Here is a 5,281-nt window from a genome sequence, read left to right on the forward strand (position 1 = left end):
TTCAACCAAGAAAAGATCAACAATGAGTTTGACAGAGAACAATATGCAGACTATTCTTAAAAGATCAAATAGGGCTGGCCCGTATATACTTTTATATGGCATCATTATCAAACAAGATAAACTAAAAAGGTTTTGCAAATAATCAGCAATATCATATAGAACTTACAATAGGTAAATGATGTGAAGACACCAGAAGCAGAACAGCTTGTTTTTGACTGATGACGGGCTTAATCCAGTTGCAAACAAGGGTATTCGGTCCGATAGCAGACTCAAGTTCATCATATTTGTGTTTCTATTCATGAGGTAAAGAACAACTTTGCAGCAGTAAGTACAAATAAAGTTTATGGCAACGCCGTGTGTAGCAGCAGGTACTGTGGGCAATGCAGACTAACATCCAGACCAAACTACACTTACTCTTAATGAGTAGCCTAGTTCAGAGACAACAAAATCAAAAAAAGTTGCAGCAGGTTTGGGGCAAAAAGTTTGACAGTGCAAGAAGTAACATCCAACCAACATGTAATTACTTTTACTCTGACACATGGATGTTACACCAAGAACACAAAAGAAAATACTTCTAACTTGACAAAGAGTAACATCCCAAGAACACATAATTACGTCTAGTCTAATATATGGATTTACATCAAACTACACCAAAAAATTACTACTAGCTTAACAAGGAGTATCATCCCATCAAACATAATAGCTGCTAGCTTGGCAAAGAGTAATATCCCATGAACATACAATTATTTCTAGCTTGGCAAAGACTAACTTCCCATCTACAGACAGTTACTTCTAGCTCAGTATATACACAAATGAACCACAATCCAGATTGTTCACAATGTTGAAACTAAAAATACTATAGCACTAATCCTCCTTATACCAATCTCTGATACAGATACACAAAAGAAACTGAAGTGAACAAGAAATCATACACTGAAATTCAGAACAAAAAAGTGACCAGGAAGGCAGGAACTCGTCAAGTAGAAGAAAAACAACCTCTCATATGCACTGGAAAACCTTAGATAATCCTGCCACACAAAAGAATTGTTGGTGGGTGAGATAAATTTGAACACCACAATGGGGAAAACTAACCTAAATCGCAATTCATAGATCTGCAGTTGATAAGTGCTACGAAACAAGCAACAATTTTTGTATGAATCAGGCAACAAATTCTCTACAGACGAACCATAATTGGTTTGAAAATAAACTTGACATGCAGAGTTGATAGTTATATAGCTATCGCGTTTTTGTGTCCGCAAGCAAGGATCTATGGCGGGGCCAGAGCACCTCAGCCTCGCCTATATATCTCCGGCGAGTCCGCGAGCAAGAATCTATGGCGGGTCGACGGCAAATCGAGGACAAGCGACCACCAGCGGAACCCCTTCCGTGCCCACCAGCAGCAAAGACCCTCCATTCGCCTCCCGCGCGCGCGGACAGCAGCAGCCATGCCCTCCCATGACTCGCGCCAGGCCGGTGGAGCCATACCCTCTTCTTGCCCGCGCCCGGCCGCCTGGGCCCTCCACCGCGCGCGGCACCCAGGACCCTCCACCCGATCTTGGCCCATACACCATCGGCCGCCGCCTTGGACCAGGCACGCACCAAACCCAGTTGCTCGGCCGCGACGGATTCCAGTTTTAGGAGGCGACCGGAGATTGGGTGCGGCAAAGGGCGCTGTCCGGAGCGGAGGCTAGCCGAGCTCGCCAGAGGCCGGTGATGGATTCAGGGCGGGGCGCATCGACGACGGTGTATGGGTGCGGGGCAGGGCTCGCCGGCGGCTAGGGAATGGAGATGGATGTTGGACGGGTGCGGCGGTGGCCGGAAATGGATGCGAGGCGCGCCGCGGGTTGGTACTGGCCACTGGGTGGAGATTTCGATCGTGGCCGGATAAGTACCGGGGGAGGCGCGATTGGACATGGAAAATAAAAATACTTTCTAATCATGGTGATATGATCATAGAGTTACCACTGGCTAGGATAACTCTGCAAACACATAGAGTTACTTCAAAAACAGCTAATCTAATCACGGTGATATCAACACATAGACTTACTTCACAACAAAAAATTGAAGTAACTTAAAGTTATTTCTAGGTTAAGGGTTACTTCAAACATATCCACAGTTTTAGTTACTTCTGTATTGCGGTGTGGTCAAAGTTATGTGTAATCTAATCAGAAATAAAGTTACTTATGTATTGCTGAAATAGTTACTAGAGTAAAGTAAACACATCGAGTTACTTCAAAAACTGCTAAATCTAATCAAATTTCTACATTATTACTTCCCCTTATTACTTTGCAACAACTAATATAGTTACTTCACAATAAAAACATGGAGTTACTTCCAACATGCAGAGTCACTTCACAAATATTACAGTCAGAGGCTAAAATGAATCTCTACATTTCACTATATCATCAATCTACATCTCGAAAACGCCTGAATCAAACAACACACTATTGGCTGACCTTTGTATACGGCAGAACCTATTGGATTTCAATTGGATTTCACCGCAGAAACAGACTCACTCAGTGGATATATGGCGACACAGGACGAGGCCGACGAAAACAAAGACAATTGCAGAAGTCCTACGACATAGGACGAGGACACATGTTAGATCAAGGGCACGAATTGCGTTCGTGTTTCGCATATGCAGAAAAAGGACGAACAAATCAAACTCCGCCATGGATTTACCTTGAGAAATGAACTAGCCAGGAACTCGCACAAGCACCTCCGTTCGAGAAACACCGTCAGGACGCGAGAGCGGCTCCTACTCACCTCCTTCAAAAGAGATCCGTACCGAGACGTCGACGGCGAGGACGCCGGAGCAAGGCAGAGGAACCGCCCTTCCACTCGATCTAGATGGCCGGAATTCGCAACCAAATCTATCCAGAAACGAGAGGCACTCTCCCGACAAAAACGAGAGGCACTCCTCCTCGCCACTGTCCCGCCGGGATCCGGTCGAATCGACGCCGGCGAGGAGATCAGAGCGAGAAGGGGAGAGGGGACACGGGAGAGAAACAGAGGGGAATGGTTAATCTCTCTTCCAACCAGCCATGGTGGGACCCAGCTCGCGAGATTCTTCCAACTAGCCGAATAAGTGAAGGAAAGCGCGAGCCACCCGATCATCATCGCGCGGCCAGGACGAGTGAGCACGCGGAACGCCAGAACGTGGTCAGCCAGTTAATAGATTATACGTTTCTCTATTGGAAAGTGGAAACCCTAAACTACTACAGGTTGAAGAAGTGAACTTGACAGACCGGTCGGTCAGAGCAGTGGCAAAGAAGCAGGTAACATCTCCTGCCGACATGGTATTAAACGCACATGATCACTTTACAACAACTAATTAAGTACACTAATGAAGTACTAGCAACCACTTAATGCGCCCGAAAGAATTGATAAGCTACTAGTCCGAACATGCACTCGCACGCACCTCGCCAGTCAGCGATCAATCAACCCTGGACAGCTGATTAACTAGGGCGTCTCCAATCTCGAGTCGTTTTTCTTTTTGGTAAAAGAGAGTCATCTGTTGAAAGTATCCGAACCCTATCCAATGTGCGAATAAATTAAATTTACATAAATCTAAGATAAGTTTTATAAGACGGAGAAAGTAAGTATAAAGAATACAAAAGAAAATAAAAATTACAAATTGCGGGGGTCGTCCCTCTCCTTGACTGATGCCTTCCGGTCCTGCTATGCTATGAATCATATCTCGACGGAATCTAGAACTACTATATACATTACTGGCACCAACGCGTCGCCTCTATCACTCCTCGACAACAAAGCCGCAGAGGAGGGCTTTGGTCTGGCTCGGAAGGGTTGGTCTCGAGTACTATAGCAAGGGGAGTGGAGAGGATGGGGAATGGGTCTTGTGATGCACAATATTGTATAGTGCGTGATATTGTTCTCAAATAGTGATATTGCAAGCCACCTTTCCAAAACCTTATTTGAGACTGATTCTTAATTGAGAAAGATTCATATGGAAAGAAAAACTTTTTGTCACCATAACCAATACAAAAATACAAGTCTCCAGGTTTCGAATGAATCTAGGATAATACATTTGACCTTAAGTTTGCACTGGCGGAGGAAGCATAGAGGTGATACGCATTGCCCACAACTCCTAGTGGTTTTGATACTGGCTTAGCTAGCGAAGTATATGCTTATTTTTTCTTGCTTTTCTAGCTTATCAATATTTTGGCTACTAAGAACGTAGTTAGGTACTATAAAATTTTTATGAAGTACAACCGGGTCTTTCTTTTTTACACCAAGGACCTTAATAAATAAAAAAATGAAAAAAAAGCAAGCGCATCCTTCGCCAGCGGTGACCTACACACACCACGCCTCGGGCTTGTCAACGTCGCTACCCACCTCGCTTTCATGGTGAGCACACCATTGCCCGAATCAGCGAGGATCTCGCACGGTGATACGTGTAGAAGAGGAGCTTTCCTTCCTAGGCACCCGGATATCCGTATATGATTTTTTAAATGTATTATCCTATGCTTTTTATCCAAAATATCAAAACTAATACGACATGTTGAGTAGACAATGAGTTGTCATTTCGTCATTAAGGGATACCTCATTTACATAGTCTCTCTATCTAACATGGAGTGCAAATTTGTTAGAATTCTTGGCTATTAAACCATGTGTCGGTATTATCGTCCTGACCTTAATTACATATATCTAATTAATTTGTTTCCTCCTCAAATCTGCTCCATTTTTTTAAATTTGTTGTCTTATACATCTTATTCGAGTATGCGACCAGTAATTTCTGATCCGCTCCGAATCCGTAAAAGAATATGATACATAATATAGTATAGGTAAAAAAAGGCTTTTCAGCAGTTCTTTCTAATCCCACTCACGTTCGCTCCCCATGGCGACGCTAAGGGCTCCAAACCCTAGCGCTGCCAGCCCCCCCCCCCATCCTCTCTCCCTCCGCCGCTGCTGTCGGCCCGTGCCACGGTGGCGGTGGGCCCCGGCACCAAACGTGCCAGGGGGGATGATGGAGGCGGCGACCGGTGGTGGCGGCGGCCACCGGTTTCGACGCGCTCTGCGTCTAGGGAGGCGACCCATGACGAGCGGCGGCGGCACCTCCTCCACGGCCTCCGGCAATGGATGGTGCCGGCGGTTGTTGGATCTTGTGCCCGCCGAGATCCATCGTTGGCTTCAGCTGGCGGCGCGAGGAAGGGGGTGGCGATTTGCGGGGCGAGGATGGTGTGGTTGCGGCGGACGCCGACCACCGAGTCCTCCTTCGTCGTCATTGGCTAGCGGATGGCAGCGTGGGGGCTTGTTCGTC

The 5,281-nt window shown here is 45.9% G+C and overlaps 1 long non-coding RNA gene across 1 annotated transcript; it reads right to left on the reverse strand.

Moving 5' to 3' along the window:
* Positions 1-841: 841 nt before the first annotated feature.
* Positions 842-3,039, reverse strand: LOC124677846. Its single transcript, XR_006994250.1, has 3 exons — positions 2,683-3,039; positions 2,457-2,576; positions 842-1,028 (listed from the first exon to the last, which is right to left on the reverse strand). It is a non-coding gene; the product is annotated as an uncharacterized LOC124677846 (long non-coding RNA).
* Between the last annotated feature and the right edge of the window lie 2,242 nt (positions 3,040-5,281).

The sequence above is a fragment of the Lolium rigidum genome, chromosome 1 (genome assembly GCF_022539505.1).
Source record: "Lolium rigidum isolate FL_2022 chromosome 1, APGP_CSIRO_Lrig_0.1, whole genome shotgun sequence".
Classification (NCBI taxonomy): Eukaryota; Viridiplantae; Streptophyta; class Magnoliopsida; order Poales; family Poaceae; genus Lolium; species Lolium rigidum.